Source organism: Empidonax traillii, unplaced genomic scaffold (genome assembly GCF_003031625.1).
Source record: "Empidonax traillii isolate 1590-97213 ecotype Southwest subspecies unplaced genomic scaffold, ASM303162v1 scaffold281:size1424471, whole genome shotgun sequence".
Lineage (NCBI taxonomy): Eukaryota > Metazoa > Chordata > Aves > Passeriformes > Tyrannidae > Empidonax > Empidonax traillii.
In genome coordinates, this window is record NW_020955474.1 from 586,964 (window position 1) to 605,224 (window position 18,261).

General features: G+C 40.0%; 1 pseudogene; it reads right to left on the reverse strand.

The window, feature by feature from the left end:
• Window positions 1-18,261, reverse strand: part of LOC114060610 — an 81,664-nt pseudogene that overhangs the window by 54,806 nt on the left and 8,597 nt on the right.

Below are 18,261 nucleotides of genomic sequence, written 5' to 3' on the forward strand. Positions count from 1 at the left end.
GACCTCATTGCAGTCTACAACTTCCTAATGTGGGGAAGAGGAGGGGCAGGCACTGATCTCTTCTCTGTGGTGATCAGTGACAGGACCTCAGGGAACGGGAGTTTTAGGTTGGATAGTCGAAAAGGGTTTTTCAGCCAGCAGGTGGTTGGACCCTGGAACAGGCTCACTAGGGAAGTGGTCATGGCACCAAACCTGTCAGAGTTCAAGAAGCATTTGGACAATGCTCTCAGGCACATGGTGTGAATTCTCAGGGCTGTCCTATGTGGGGCCAGGAGGTGGACTTTGATGATCTTAGTGGGTCCCTTCCAATTCAGGATATTCTATGACTCTATGATTTGAGGAGTATCCTCTTGCACCATTACACAACTTTTTCCCATTTATTCATACAATGGATCTTTTTGATTGATGGATGCTGTTCTGGAATTGTTTTTAAAACTATATATAGTTCTACAATGGTTATAAATATTAGATTATCAGTTAAGAAACATGGGTGCTGGCTGATAGACTTGACTATCTATTCAGCCAAGAATCCCATGTTTCAACAAACACTACATATTAAAAATGGACTCAAACAACATTTTGGGGAGGGCAGGAGGTGAATACACAGGAATAGGGCAAAGGCAGAAAACTGTGCACACAACTAATTCTTTTTAGACTTTTTTTCAGTGTTTGAATTGCATTATGAACTCTTAGCCATGACTCTTTGCTTGCTGAACATTAAGCCTCTCAGCATTACTGTAAGAACCTTGCTCTAGTCTACAACAGCTTTCTAAAAGCTACAACAAAAGACCCAACTCTAGTTTTCTCCGAAGTCTAGGGTGTTGATTTTCAAGATTAAGGTTCAGGCTATTACGTGCATAAGAAACAGATGAAGAGTCTGGATCTGAACCCGTATTTCTACAGTTACAGAGGTGGAGCCAGAAGCCGAGGCTCCTTCTGAGTCCCCAAAGGATTCAAATGATCTATACTTGGAAAGTCCACAGTTCTGGCTATAGTCCTTGCACAGCTATTCTCAGATTATATTTCTTCATTCTTTTCCACAATTTTAGCATCTCTTTCCAAGCAAACCATCCTGCTCTACCTATACAGTCTCCTCCAAGCACTCATAACTTTGCTATTGCCAAGCTTTCAACTTACAATTCAGACTGTTGCTACTCAACACAGGCCTTTTGTAGAGGAAGTGCAAACCAGGATAGGTCGAGCTTACAGCATAGGAATAATCAGGCCACTGGCAACTGCAGAACCTGCCATTCAACAGCTAAGGATGAAATAAAATGTCAAAGTGGTGCACAGGGATATGTTTCCAAATTGTTCATGAGTCCCATGTTCAAAAAGATATGTGATCCCTTACTTCCCATTTTCAACTGGAAGTGCAGCAGCTGCAAAACAGACGAAGACATGTGCAGAGATAGAAAACATTAAAAGGTTCCTTTACAAAAACGCAGTTTGTAGTAGTTCTCATTTGCCTAAACTTTATTAAAAAAGCAGAGTTTGCATGACAGCTTCAGCATCTGGGGCACTTCCAAGAAAACAAGGTATATATGTTCTCTCCAGTCTGCTTCTGTGTGATGTTAATCCTGACCTAAATAAAGAGAAACTACAGCCATTTAAGCCAAAGAACAGCAACAGTACTACTTCAGCAGGGCTCTTTCCCCATTCCTTTCACAGGCAGTAACTCAGGATCTTCCCAGCATATTTGGCTGAAATATGGAACTTAGTTCTGATATGTCAGAAGGGAGCACTACATTACTTCAAAGAAAACCTGTGTTATGAGCAAATATACCTTGATATTACCTCAAGTTATTTCACTTTCTTCCCAGGTATCAATCACTTAGCTCCCCTTACCTTGACTGAAGGTTTGTTTAGAATATCTGACTTCATCTGGACCAATCCATGTGTTTGATGAACAGCTATATTCTGAAATTTCCCTCTTGAGCTGATTTATGCTTAAATATTAAAAACAAACAAAAGAATTATTAAATGGATGAATATAACTTACCTTACTGCCTGTCCAGAATGTGTCTACTAGAAATACATTTTACTCAAGAAGCCAGCTTTCCCTTATATTTCCCAATTAAGCTGTTTTGTTAACTAATAAATCTAGTTTACTAGATCAGCTTATTAATTATTCTACTAATCTATCTGGTTTATTAATGCTTATATTCTCTACATAAACTTCCTCGTGCCAAAACCCAAAATTCCCCAAACAAGGAATGACTTTACGCTGCCTAAACCCAGAAAATAGGGTACAAAAATTATTAAAATGCACAACCTAACCTTGATCTCTTTGTCCACACAACATTGTAACTCTATAAAACAGGATTATCTGACCAAAAATGAAGCATTCCCAACAGCAAACACTTTGGTGGGTAAGCACAGCGTTCCGAGCTGACAGATGTGTTTGCAGTTAGAAAGCTTTGCAGTGGAGAGCGCCATGGAGAGAGAGCTGGAAGGACTTAGAGGTCTCCTCTTTCACAGAAGAACAGGCTATACTCAAACCACACCTAAAAGATGTTTGTGCAACATGCTCTTAAAGCTCTCCTTTGGTAAATACTGGCACTGGTTATTTCAACATTTTGCAACATAGACCGCTGATTATCATGCTGACCACAACCAGCCTTTCTGTACAGCACTACTATTCCTGGACGCTTTCTCAATCTCTGCTATCTGGAACAATTGAACTCTCCAAGCAGGTATGGCTTCCTTCTTCCAGTTTGGAAAGCCTCCAGCATGTTTCGGACATCATCACAACCTAAACAGTAACAATATAAATTCTGTTCCTGGAACAAAGAGCAGGAGATCTGTGGTATTTGACCCACCTGATCCCCACTCAGAACTACAAGGAAAACTTTAAATGCAGCCAACATCTAGTGCTAGAAAATTTCTTCCAGACCCCAGATTGGCAACAAGAGGGACACGAGATACTTCCCAATTTTGTATTAGCTTTTTACATTATTCCAACCACTCAAACAAGAATATATTCCAAATTCATAATAGTAAAAAAATAAAAAACCTGATTACTCTGTCCTGCTTTAGAAGTCATACGACTGTGTAACTCACTTATATCAAAGACTCAAGTTCTATACATATGTCTGTGCTACCAGTAAAGGACTGCACACACAAAAAAACAGCACAACTGAGAAGCAATTTGAAGCTTGCAGCAATGCCAAAATAACAGAGAGAGAAACAACAGAAGAAAGGTTGTTTTACAATTAAAGTACAAATGGTTGAGCAAGAAGAACAAAGCACAGAGAATGGAGATGTAGGACTTGGTTACACACAGGGTTTTGTACAACTAACTCTTTCAGTTTGAAATCAATATATTTAGTAGAGACAGATTTCTCCCCAGCAACAACAGGAGGACTGCAGGAATACATGTGCAGTACTGAGACTTGCTGAAGCCTGCTGCTTCTTTACCTCCTTCTCTTGCCTTCCCATGACCTCCTAGTCCTCCCTCTCCAAGCGCTTGTCCTAGTGCTACAAAAAAACTATTGAAAGCACTGTTCAGTATAAATGTATGAGGATAAGCTATAAGGAAGTGCTGCCACACTGGCATAGCCACATACAGACCCACCTGGAGCTGCAGATCTTTTACTATCAAACTGCAGTTTAAAAGCAAAACCATACACTTGACTGAGTTGAATCAGTACAAAAGACAAAATTCAGTATCTTACCATTTTTTTTTTTTTATTATACAATTCTTACTGGATCTCTTAAAGTAGCAAGGGTGCTTATTACTCACATGTTTGATTTCAAGAGGATAATGATATTTATCTGCTTCTGGAGCAGTGACTATCTCACATTATGCTGAGATGAGCCAAATCTAAGTGATCCTAACCAAAGTCTTACAACTGCAATCATAATTCCCTTTTTCAACTCCTAAGAACAGGAGAATAGTGAATAAGCTTCTTTTCCACATTTAGTCTTACTACAAACTTGTTAGAAATATCATCACTACTTTCAGTATGTGCATTGCCTTACAAAATCCGGAACAATCTGGTGTTGAATACCTTTTCAGATCTATCCATTTTCAACAGGATATACTCTTTATAACTTGTAGCTCCACCAAATAATAAATTGGCACTGAGACCATTCAGCCTCTAGGCTGCATCAGCATGACTATTTTTGATTCAGAAACAGACAAAAAAAGCCATGAAATTATCGTGGTTTCAGATGTTTTTCCTTCACTGCAAAAATAGTTTTGTTTTGAAAAATAACATTTTGCAAGCATTTAGTCCTTAAAATAAAAAAGGATGTCAGGGTGAGGAAAAAGACTCTTCTAACAACAATCCAAACAGGCATAGACACGAAGTCCTGGTAACAAGTGACAAAGTTTGCTTTTATAAAGAATGTGTAAATACATAATCTAGCAAACGATACTAAATCAGGTACTGCAAGTCAACAGGCTAGAATTGGTGGCAAGCATGGGAAAGCAAGTCTGCTTTCTGTATACCTAAATAAGCTGTTCAGAGTCCAGTCACCAATGGCAAGTTATTCAGTATTTACAGTTTGTTTTATCCCCTTGGAAGGCAGAGTTCATAAATTTTCCAAACTTATGAATTTGTAAAACTACAAGTTGGTAGTGACAACTGTGAAATCAAGCTGTCATTTAACCTCAATCTGAGCAATTCTTTTTCTACTTCCTCTGAATTCCTCATACACATTTTTCAAGAAAGATACTTGTACTGCAAAACCTGTATCAGATTCAAGGATCTCTTCAACCATATAACCCACAAAATCCTTAGCTGTTCAGTCACGTATTCCCTACATGTTTATTAACACAATATTTGCCATTTTAAGTCCCCAGATTACAGTTTCCGCTGCAGCCCCCAATGGGTTGCCTATTCATGTTCCTATAGAGAGGACTGATCAATCATGTCCCCCAGCCAATAGCAGCCAACAGGAGCTGAGAATAACAAAGGTTTTTCACCAGCTTCCACTTCCAGATTTCCAGTTCAAGCACAGCCTGTCTCCTATAGGCTAATATACCTATCTAAAAGGCCTATACACCTTTAAAAGCAAAAACAGGATTCTAAATTGAAAAAGTGCTTGTGTGATACACGCAGTCATGTTTCAGGCTCTTTTCATGTTTTAGTTCCCTTTTGTTTCTTTCTTTCTCTTTTTTTTTCCTTTAATTTGACATGATAGCAAATGCCTCTCACTGGAAAAGTTTAAGTGTGAATACATTTCAACAGTTAAAAGATTAAGTGTGACTTTCGTCTCTACGTGAATTCATTTTAAATACTCAGCTCTGACGCACCTTTGGATATTTCCCATCCCAAATCCTTGTAACAGCTAACTGGAAGAAACAATTAATATCTGTATTCACATAGATATGCTCATAGTGATCCTCTCCACTTACATTTCTGAGTTGTTTCTCATCTGATAACGTCCCACATTCATAACAGGATTGCAAGAAAAGAAGTATGGTAAATACACTGTAGCAATTGCCATACATACCTGCAGGCATTAAAATAAGCAAACAAACTATTGTGAGATGTAAAAACAGACCAAAGGAAAAGAAAACGTAAAGCATCTAAACCCACCAATGCCAGCAGTTACCACAAGGAATCTGTCCTTTTGTCTTGCCCATGTATCCAAAAAGATCAGCATTTGCTCATAAGCAGTGAGTAAGCCTAGATTCATTCAGCCTAACTTCAGGGACTCAGCTGTCACAACCGGATAATTGGTCTCCGACTATGTGGCCATCAGAGACCACCGCTACCTCCAGAAGGACTTGCAGCATGTGGAATCCTCTACAAATGGCCAGACTCCCCACCGTGCACCACAGCAGGCGGTGGAGACACAGCCAGACAGAGCTCCTTGCAGGCTGCTGGCCCCCGACTGCAACTTGAGCACAGCAAGGGCTCAAGGTCTGTGTGTCTTTCATTAAGGACCTGTTTTTCTGGTTGGTACTTAAAATTATGCTGTGTGTCAGAAACAGTCCAGTGTTTCAATTTAAATTCCTCCTTACTTGTGCAGATTTGAAGTCCCTGGTCAGCATGAACAGCTAAACACTTGTTTATAACTTGCAAACTTATTACTTCCCTTCTCTCAGAAGGAAGATGTTATGAAAGGACTAATATTTAATTAATCAACAGAAAGAAGTTCCTAGACATCCTAGCAATGCTAGACAGCTATAAAGTCTAAACCTGATTAGATGCTACACAGTAGAGACACAGACATTGCAATCCAAATGGATGAAGGTACTTTATCAGGTCCTTCTAGTTTTCCACATACCCATTTTGAAGGAAGCATGAATGAAACCAAAAACATTTTAAATAGAGCATGCAGAAGGTGTTTTCAATGGCCGTTTTGCATCCACCAAAAGCAAAGGGAATTTTTTCACAAGATGACTGCATTTCAGTGATGCTTATTTTTCAGTGTAACATAGTTCAATATAACATAGTTATATTTCGTTAAAAACTATTGTTCGTTTATCTTAATTGAGATTAATGTACATTTCTGTATAAATGAAGATATGCCAAAAGTTAAAAAAAATATATATATATTTAGAAAAGATTTCAGAAGACATCTGGAGAAAAATTACTGGAACACACAACCATAGTAGTAATATATTTTCCAAGCACCAAGTTTCATGCACTCTGTGGATCACTGTAAAACAGCTCAGATAGCACATTTGTAGAAACCTTTAAGCTGAGATTCACCTCTGTGCAGTTGTGATGAATTGTCAGACAACCATATCTCAAGCCTTTGTTTCCCTGTATCTCAAAGATTATAAGCTTATGGGCAGAACACACCTACATCAGATAGATGAAACTGGGAGAAGTTCAGCCTTCACAAAGCTCAGGTCAGGTTTTATTTCTGAAAACTTGACTCTGGGACAGTTCAAACCCAGGGCAATTTTTTGCCAAAGCTTCGAAGTCCAAAGGGAGCTAGAAGGACAGCTAGCCTGGAGTCAGTGGCTAGATATTCAAAGCAGTAGCCTATCTTCAGAGCTAGGTAAGAAAGAAAATAATCCTCTCAAGTATCCTTTTAAAGTTTTGACAGCTTATATATTAAGTATATATGCATATATTCTTAAATTGTCCCCCCTGCCCATGGAAACACTGAGCTTTTGGAACAGAAGCATTAGTCAGTGCGATTAAAAAAAACAGAGAAGAAAGATAGCTCTGCCAGATTCTTGGCAAAACATTATCTACATCGTGATTTCCTCACAGAGAGAAAGGTGATGAACTGAGGAGAAGCAAATACAGGCCAAGGGGCAGAAGGGCACTTAGGAAGACAGCTTTGTCTAATCTATGGGCTGAAGATTAGATATTCAATTCCAGTCAAAGGAATGGTACTCCGGGTTATGTTGTGGGTGTGGAAGATACCATGATGGGTTCTTTCCAAGTTTAAATGCAAACTGGTTTATACAAGATTATTTTTGGTTAAAGTCACTGTGACATAGTTTCTTTCAGTTGCCTGATTATGTGAGTTTATTAAAAAAAAAAAAAAGTATGGTTCTCTCTCAGATCAAACAGTTCCTTTCCTGCCTTTTTCTGCCAAGTTATAATAAAATAAGGACTGTGACCTGAGCAGGATCTTCTAGAGCGAAGAAAAAAGGAAAAACAGTCTGAATAAGAGTTCATGATACAAAGTTAAGGTAAAAAGGCAGTATTAAAAAAAATACAGGATTAAGAAAAAAATATATAAACAGAAGGGCTCTTGTAAGCACTACAACCCTACAAAACACATGCTGTTGTCCCAGTTTCAGGTATGATCTGGCAAGGTGCTAACGGCTCCATGAACTTTTAGAGGACCTGCTCTCTTTATGTCTGACACTAAATCTTTGCTAGCTGATCTTACATTTCATCCTATAGTGTCTTCTAGCATACTGGTTCTTACTAGCTTCTGTTGATGCATGTTTTGGTTTTCATTCCAAAGAGTAATGAGTGGTTTTTACATGCTTAAGCAGTTTATGCAACGTCTTTGTAATGTACCATGAGAAAGCCAAAGCTTTCCCAATACCGGGGGAAACGGCTGTCAAACACAGCACTCCGGCTCCAAATTGTTAAAATAAAAATTGTTACAAACCCAACCTCGTGCAAATAGAGGTCTTTGGAAACCATGGCTTTTCCACAGGACTAATGGGAGTCACATACGGGACTCTGCTCCTCGTTCTGCTGGTTTGAAAACTGGATTTGGGTTAGGATGTCTCTTTGCAGTGTTCAACAGCACAAAGCCACGAACTCATCGCAAGACCTGGGATTAAAGCTATAGCACAATGTGAGAAGGCTGGTCAGGGGAAAGGCTCACCCTGGAGCTGAGAAATCCCATTTTTCCTAGAGGCCTTACTCGCTCCTTCAAACATGGAAACAAAAAGCTTGAAGTTAGCTTTCTCGGGGTGTCTTGCCTCAGCAGACGCTGAGCCAACACGGCTGCCAGCATCCTGCCACTAAGAGGAGCTGAAATTCAGCTGTCATCGACAGCACAGGCATGCTCCAGCACAGTTCTTTTGCCAGGATCTCTCCTCCTTCTTTTCTTCCTACCCGAGGTCAGATTTCACCTCTGATGAGCCAGCAGAGGCTCATCCAACAAGCAGGTTGTTACTCTGAGCAAGGAGCCAGGACTAGGCAGAGGAGCAGGTAGACTGCCAGAGCACACATAGAACTCTTCCTGACTCTATGTATGGAGAGGCAAACCAATGGAAACAGACTGTGGAGAGTTTGCAGAGACTTGGTCACGTGCCTCGACCTATGGTTATTCACACCTTTCGCTCCAAGTTTCCCCTCTCATATTTAATATACTAATTGTTTTCTTACCAGTATAATCCATGCTGTTGATGCAAGTCAAGATGGTTGCCTTTCCCTGAAACTTACATCTTTTTGCTGGCTCAGAGAAGAAGCTGCTGAAGGCACGCCTGGGCTGACGGGAGGAGAGCATCTACATGGCCAACTCATGGGTTTACAATCGAGCAGCCTGCTCTCCAGGAGGGAGGGAAAAGAAAGTATACAACAGTATTTATAGAAAACATATGTGCATACATAATGCACACTGGCAAGTCTGCCTTAAAGGGGGCAGAAGAAAGGGGATTCAGTGTGCACCAATTTCCCTAAAGGTAGGTCATCTCAAGATTTCAAAGGATTAGAAAACTCCTCAGAAGCAGTTCATCAGAAATACTGGAAATAAAGGAAACTTACAACAACTAGGTATTCACTGGAAAAACTTGTAGAGAAGCTCAAAGTTGCACAGTTCACTAGAAATGCAGTAGAAAAGTTCTGAATGTTTCCTTCCTTCAAATTTGACCCTAGGATGGTTTGCATTGAAAGGGACCTTCAAGATCATCTAATTCCAATACCCCTCCCATGGGCAGGGACACCTTCCACAAAACAAGGTTGCTCAAAGCCCCATCCAGCTTGGCCTTGAACACTTCCAGGGATGGGGAGTCCACATATTCTCTGGGCAACCTGGCCCAGTGCCCTACCACCTTCACAGTAAAGAATTTCTTCTTAATGTCTAATCTAAACCTACTCTGTTTCAGTTTGAAGCCACTCCCACTGGTCCTGTTACTACATCCTCTTGTAAATGTCCCTCTCCAGGCTTCCTGCAGGTCCTCTTTAGGTACCAGTAAGCTACAAATTCTCCTCAGAGCCTTCCCTTCTCCAGGCTGAACAATCCCAACACTCTCAGCCTGTCTTTATAGGACTATTAAGTTCATAACGTTCTTCATAACAAAAAAGTGTAAAACTGAAAAGTATGAAAATTATCAAAATATAGAAACTTTCTGTGTAAGGCCAAACATACACAGGTATTCTTCCCAAGAATGCCAAGGCAGTGGAACGATTTAAAAAAAGGTTTATTTCAGATGCAAGGACCATTTCTTAACAATGCTATGCAACTGGCTCCCAGGGGAAAAAGGCAATGCCCTGCCTCCTCCAAGGCTTTTTGTATCCTCTCTGTCTCCTCCGCCACCCTCTCTGGCCCAAGCAGGCCTTGTACATGTCTGCAAACGTTATTTCTGTGATACCTGGGGGAGAGAGCTTGCTCACGGCTTCTCCTGTGACCTTCTCTGAAATGCAGAAGGAAGAAAAATAAAAAAATTCCAACTCATTTGAGAATGCATTTTGCAGTCTTCCTAAGTGAAACCAGTTCTAGGTTTGCGTTAAAAATTCTTCCTGAATTGTGCCTATCCCTATATTTTGTCTATGCCCTTTTTCTTCCAATGGCATGACCCTCCCCAAAGCCATACAACACTAAATGGAAACTCCAAAGCTTAGGTGTAAAGTGGCCCCATCATGTCTTATCAGGACATTTGAGCCTTCCATAGATTGCAAATAAATGGAAAAGCACACTAGCATAACTGCTACATATCACTAAGCTAACGTAATATCATCAGAGTGAAACAGCAGCGGGAGAGCAAATCTACAGATAAAATAATTCAAGCATGAAAACCAAACTAAAACAAACAAAAAGTACCTTCTCCGTTCTCATATAACTACCAACATTAAAATACATATATGTATTTTGGAAATCTATATGTTTGCTGTACTTTGTTGCACATTATCAAGTACCAGCAGGTGAGATTCACTTTTCCATCCAGCAATTTATGACCTACCTTCATGAGCCACTGTAAATATTGTAGAATCAAGACAACTATATTATTTACTTACCAGGATAAGCACAGTCTCCAACAGCTTGCTTGTTTTTCCAGGGGATAATTTTGGAATTGAATTAAAGAACTGCATACGTAATTTATTAACCTTTATATTTAGGGAAATAAAGAAAGCTCCTACAAGACCTCCAAACACACCAAGGAAGATGGTCAGAATGAAGGCCAAGATGTTCATGTCCAGTAAGTTCTTAACCTGAGTCGAAGAAACAAGAAAAAATGTCCTGAGCATCCTGCCAGTAACACGAACTATTGCACCCTCTCTCACAAAACCTGATACCTCAAAGCAATTTCTATACAGGAAATAAATTCCCTCCTTGAGGTTTAGGGAATTCAGCTAATTATTTGAAGCTGATCTCTTCTTGCACACCTCACAGGAGTAGAAGCAAGCAGGTATACACTGGTGCTGGCACACGTAGCAGAAACCTCTGTGATGTACTTCACTTACCACTAGCACTCAGCACTTCAAGTTACATCCAAATAACATGTCATGATGGCCTTAATGAATGCTTCAAAAGACTTCGATGAACTCGAGCTTTGCTGAACGCTCACTTATTAAGTGTCAACTTGCATCCATGTGCATTGAGATATAAGTCATAAGTAAATTTAAGTAAAACTGTGGAAATTGACGCCTAGCTAGAACAACTTGCAGAACAACAAATCACAAGGACAGAACAGCTTAATCTGGCAGCTGTAATACTAATTGAATTTTCTGCTTGACTCCTCAGCAAGCAGCAAGGATGAAGGCAGTATCATGTTTTAATTTTATCTTCCAGCCAACAAAAAAGGGTCAACAGGTTGGCAGTAATCTATTAACAGCTATGAGGATATTATTTCCCTAGCCCAGGCTTATGGTTACAAGACTTTTTGTTATGATTAGGATCTGGACAAAGTAAGAGATCATAAAATGCATAAAAATCTACATGGCAAGAAGTAGGATGGGCACATGTCAAAGATTGCCTGCAAAAAGATTCCCTATACTGGCATAATCTTGGGGGTAGGGGATAGGAGAAACTGCCAGGTGTCAGTCTGCCTTAAATTGCTTCACCTTGAGCTCCTCTTACTGTTCAAATTCTTTTTTCTTCTTCCTTTTCTTTTTCTTGAACCTTAGTCTTATTTTTGGTCTTGCTACAGCTAGCCTAGAGCTTAACAAATTTACCAGGTGTCTGTACTAAACAGGGGTGATATTTCCTGAGAAATGCCAGGGTCGAAACCCATCCAGGCTTCAAAGGGTTCAGGGGGTGCTGCAGAAAATGGGTCTGGAAGAGGGAGAATCCCAGTAGCCATTCTTAGGCACCAGAAGATATCGACACCTGCAGGCTACACTTGCATGGACTACAACAGGACTGTAATGTAATGGCCAGTCTTCGCGAACGAAGAACCGGGGAAGGTCTTTACACCTTCCAGCCTGCGCACTGGATTTTTTAGGTGAGACACAGTGTGTGCGGAACTGAGCCCACCCTTTAATCCTGAGGTTCATCTGCCGGGGCCAAGCACGCTTGGATGGTGGCAGTGAGGTCCTCAGGACGTAGATGGATTGCCTTACAGGGCTAACGAGCTCCATCTGCCCGGGGAGGGGCCCCGACCGGGAATCGAACCCGGGTCTCTGCAGTGACAGTGCAGTGTCTTTTCCCCTAGACCACCAGGGGCTCCCACAACAGGACTACAACAATCATATATGCAGGTACTCTGATTACTAAGCAAAACATTAATAATGCTATTTTTAACAACAGCTGTAACAATATCGATGTTTTTCCAAAGAATTTAAAGGGATCTAATGTTTAAGGTATTGAAATTCTGAGAGAAGTAGCCTAATTTGAAGTAGAAAAAAAATCTGTTTTATTTACTGCAGGATCCAAATATCTTGCATTATATTCTTCCTAATTCCAATCCTTCACTAAAACTAAAAATATTTGTATATAAAAATATAAAAAAATACATTATTTTATTATTTTTTATTCCCTGCCTCCATTTTTCCAAAGGAAAAGATATACTGAGGTATTTGCTTTAAGGTAATATATGCACATTTCACTGCATGTGTGTGGCAATAAAGGTAAAGTCAAGAGAGCCAGCATGTTCCACATGCTGGGAATGAAAGGTGGCACAGGATACTGTTTGTTTTTGTTGTAATATCAACCAGAAGCTTTGGCCAGTTATCAAGAAAAAAATGGTATCTACAGAGCAAATTTCACCTTTAGAATCAATCCAATGGTCTAAGTAAAAATAAAGTGAAGTTTCCTGAAAATCTCATGCTCTGGAGTACAATAAATTCCCCTTGTAACATTATCCTAGGCAGAATGAAACTTTAAAAAAAAACCCAAATAGTTTTCTTGAGAAACATAACCCACAAGCTTTCAACTCAGTTTACCTACTGTAAACTGTGTTTGGTTAGTGCCACAAAATATACAAGAAGCAAAATTTCCCCTGAGCTCCATGCCCAAATGTTTCTGGTTATCTGTACCACAACGAGAGCCAAAAACTATTGAACCCTGCCGGAAGTTATGTTGTTAATAATTTTAGCTAACCCTTCCCTCTAAGAAAGAAGGAGAGAGAATCCACTGCTCTTTTCAGAAAACATCCTGAACTGAGTGTTAAAAGAGCAATGTTTATTGTAAAACAGCAATTGAAGTGAATCCACTTTCCCCTGGGTGTGCAGCTGTTAATTATAAAACACTTTGGCTTCAGCAACGAATCTGGCTTTAGAACGCCTGACCTCTTTCCTCCCCACGTTGTCTCACCTTTCTGCCACAAACTTTTATTTTCTTGGTGCATAACTGCAGCTGTTTGGGGGCTACACTATGAGTTGGTCCACAAAAACAATTTGGGCTGAAAACCCATGTTTCCTCTATTTTCCCCTGCTAAACTGGTGGTAAAGCAAATATAGCAGGGAGCATGCACACAAAAAATGTTGACCATTTTCCCAACCAATCTATAGCTACAGTGGAAAATGCCATAATGTTTGTAATTTCTGTGTTGCTAGAGATATACAAGCAACAAGAAATTCAGAGATAAATTAAAGTGATAGGGGAATTACCGTAGGAAAAATCTACATAATAGCAAAAAGTGGATTAGTATTCAGAATACCAGAGTTTATTTCTAGCTCTCTAATTGATCTCCAAGTCAAATACAAAGAAGGATATTTAGGCAACAAGAAAGGAAGATCATGATACTTGCACATCACTATTGAATATTGCTATCTTGCAATAAAATTGAGTGAAAGTCATGATAATAAAAGCAACCACTTTCAGGTGGACATAAGGTAAAATCCAAAGATAAGCTTGTGCCATGCTGGAAGGAATAAAGCAAAGGTAGGTGAGGCTGAAGGTCACCTCCATTTTGCAACCAGGAACAAACACTGATTACACTTTTAAATGTTTAATCTGGAAGCACCAAGAAACAGAGGCACAGTACAGCACTGTCTGCAAGATCAGCTGAGAGCTCGAGCCAGCCACAGGAGAGGACAGCCTGTTTAGGAGCTTCTCTGCCTTTTCCTTTACTTCAAAGTATTCCCTCCTCTATCTAGCACCAAGACAGAAAGTTATCTTAATAACTAAAATCATTGGTTAATAAGCAAAGAGTAGATGCTTTGTCTACTTATTCGCTATAATTTAGAACAAACCAACTCTCTGCTGTATTTAAGTGATTGCCAGATGTAAAGAGAGAAGACATCCCTATCCACTGATCTGATAACTGTACATATCCCAGCGTTTCCCCTTCTCAGTCTCCCTTCCCAGCTTCTCCCCAAACAACAATGCTGAAAAAGACAAGTCTAAACCCCTGCATCTATTTCCTCCCACACCCACACAATATGTACCCAAAAGAGAATTCTTTTCCCTGCTTCAAAAAATCTGAAATGGCCCCTGCAAACAAACCCATAGAGAGAAGAGGACATTACACCCGTGGTGAAGGTGGCCATCAAGCAGCAGAATAAGCCTTGCCAGGCCATCCTTATGTACCAGAACGAAGCCATTCTTCTCAAGCAAACAAGAGCCCACCAATGGGGGCATGAAATACCGATGTGATGCCTGCTCCTGCAGCAGCCATAGCGAAACTGCCTCTGCAAGAGGTAGAAGAGTCAAAATTTGGGTAACAGAGGTAAAAAAAGAGAAAAAACAAACACCATAAGCATAATTTCCTCTCAAAGTTTGGTTTATTAAATATCCGATGGTTTATTACAGGGTCATTAAAGTGCCTTGCATCTCTACGATATGAATTCAGACGTGTCTTGACCTCTGCCTTTGACAAAATCTCAACCCTGTAACATCATTTGGGGACCACTGCGCCATGACAGTGAGCTAGCTGAACTAGCATCAACCAGCCCAAGGCCTGGAATATGTGCTACTTCACATCCTGGAACAGTGCAGTCATAGGAGTGAAACACCGCAGGAAAAAAAAAGGTAAGAAAGCTTAGGATTCACTGGAGAATAAGAGTATATCCCTGGAGCTGCAGGCTCAACATGCCGCCTCAATTTATAAATGTCTGATAAATCCACAGGGAATATTATAGCTTGTCTCCCTCCCTGTAAAGGTATGGAGCCCACATATGCCCCAGAGTAACAAACTTCTGTTGCTGTAAGCAGCACAAGGAGCTCAACTGCTGGAGATCTGCCCTATGGGCCACTGCCAGTAAAGAAAAAAAGGAGGAAAAAAGAAGGAGAAAAAGAGAGAGAAAATAATTACATAATTGTAAAAAAGGCACTAGTGAACAATCTTCCTTTATACATCTATATATTTTGCCCTACACAACATAATTTGCTTTCCAAAACACTTATTTCATTCTATTAAAACAACATCCTGAATCAGACAAATGTTACATTTTTAATGGAAGACACAGTGTGCAAAACAGAGGGATTTAGAAAGAGGAAATAAAATTAGTCTTGAATTCTGCCTTAGAAACACAGAATCAAGGCCAGCCATTGCAGGAGTTACTGGAGTGATGCTGATACATCTAATGCACTAATCAACAGCGCTCACAAACTTATAAAACCTGTATCCTCTGGATACCTGAGACCTCAGGGGTAATTTGTAGACATGCTGAGCACTCAATACTAGCTGCAGTCAACAAGTATACAAAACACTTGAGCCTACTTTAACACCAAAACATTCTAGGGGAGTGGGGGGAGCATGTCATCCTGGTCTTTGTAAAGAGGTCTCAGACTGAAATTTGTCTCTACTGCTCACCAACAACCCTTTCTGTGAAGGGGACATGCATACAACTTGTCTCTTAGGGACGGTTCCTGACTGCAAGTTAATGCTTCTTTCTAATTATACTGTAACTGGATTCTGCACAGAAAAACAAACATTTTCTATACTTCTCTGACTGCAACTGCTGATTTCTTCCATGAGTAACATTTTGTTTAACCATCACATAGCAGATTTATTTAAATGACTGATCTTAAAAGGCTAAAGGCAAGGGAGATCCCGTATCATCCCTTTGGTGCTTTTTGATTTACTTTTAAGCTACAGATAGTTCACAAGTGACTGTTCATTTGAATTCTTTCTCTTTCTTCAGGAAATTAACACACAGGAGTCTCTTTTTTTATCCTTACTTCAAAAAACTAAACAGCATCGTATAGGGTTTTGTATGTCAACATGACCAATAAATACCATCCAGATGACATAAACTGGTTGCAGTTTCTTTTTCTGAAAACTAATCTTAATTTCAGTAGAACTGTTCACAAGAGAGTTTACCAGAATTATCTCACAGACACGCGTGAGCAGAGAAGAGCCAGACTAAAAAAGTGTCACAAACAATTTATTCTTTCAAAACTTGTAAAATAAAGCAAGGCCCACCCATGCACACTGTGTGATTCCCATCATCTCTTTTTTCCTGGGATAGCACCATTAATTTAAGGATAAAGTCCATGTGTAAAAATCTTTCATTTTTCTCCCTCCTTATACAACCCGGAAGGCAAGGGGAAAAAAAGTCTTCTGTATTAAAGTATTAAACAACCTGTGAACTTTGCTTTAATTAAGGAACTTTAAAGTTGTTTAATTAATCATCTTTCTTTTAATTAGACTGGGTGGCTTTTTCCCTATTCCAAAATGACAAACAGCAGAAAGGTTTAAAGATTGCAAGTGCAGCATGTCTGCGTCCCTTCCAGATGCAATGGGCTCACTGATGACTCACCAGACACTCTGGGGCACTGAAGGCAGGTGGCAGGGTGGCCCCTGCAGAGCCCCACAGCTCTGCCCAACACTTACTTATCAGCTGAATTCCAAAACCTGGTGAAGATCAGGAGGTGGATGCCAAGGGTGTCCGACTGCAGCTAGCTCAGGGCCACAAATCAGGAGAGCACTAAAAGTGATGTCGTACAACTGAGGGCACTCTTTGGTAAATCATTCATAAATCAGACACAGTTAAAGGCAGAGGAGGACAGAGCCTTAGCTGGCGCGCAGCAGCAGAGCTAGATTGGTTTCAACACATTTCAACACAGAATATGCTGAGCTTGTCTTTTAAATACGCAAAGTCCTGTTGACATAAAGGAGAAAGCTACTAAAGACTTTCAGATTCATGACTCAGAGACTTAAATGTCTCTTTTGCAAGGGGTATTATGATGATAGTCCCTGAAATGCCTTTGAAGAATGTCTGCCCATGTTAATGTCTGCCCAAATGTGGTGACATGTCAGACTATAGCCTATCACTTCAATCATCTGTTCCCAGGTTAATGACCACGGCAGCCAGAACAGCCCTACTGCTAACAAAAGATGTGTAATGATTTAAATATTACAGCGTGTTCCCAGGCAGCACTTCAAACTGCATTTAAATGGGGGGAAAAAATCCAAACCCTTAGTGAAATGAAAAATCTATTCATTATATAATCTTGGATGACTTTTCTACAAGGACTTAAATTTGGAGCCTTAACAAATCTCTCAGAGGCTTTTAGCAACTTATGTGTGTTTATGTTTAATAAAAATGGTGGAGGGTTCCAACTAAATTAAATTAAACTAGCTCTTAATTCCTATGTTTTGAAAAGGCATCACGTTGATACTGTGATGACTTTATTCACGGAAATATGATTCAGCTCTTTGGCTCATGCATCACTGTTACCAACCCAGCACAAAGGAAAAAAAGAAATCACAGCTGCAGTCTCTGAGCTCCCGGAGACAAATGTCTGAAAGCAAAGAAAACAAAACAAACCAAAAGGGAGAGCTAAGCCTTGGTAAGCATTGTCTAGAAGGTTTGTGGCCACCACTGACTAACCACAAGCTCCTATTTACGAACATCTGAGTCATCCCCTAGGGTGCTACACCTCTGTGCAAATAAATAAATAAATAAATATAAACCCACTGAGCAACAGAAAATGTGAATGGATGGTCAGGAGAATAGCTTTGGTCAGGGTGGTGAAGAGGGAGAGAACAAACCTCAAGGATGAATGCTCTCCAAAACCAAAACGGATCAGAAACAAAACAGCAAAACAGCCAACAAACAACCTACATCCTATTAACAGAGACCAGTTTTACTACTTCTGCTCAAGATATGGTTCCAAATAGGTAATAAAGTTCAGCAGGATTCTCCTCTAAATGATGAACAAAGGAAATTAAGTCACTTTCCAAAACAAAAAAGCCCAAAATCTGGCTTGCAGTTACCAAGTTTGGTTATACTGCAACATGACAGTTGACCTACAGAGCCAGAATAGGCAACT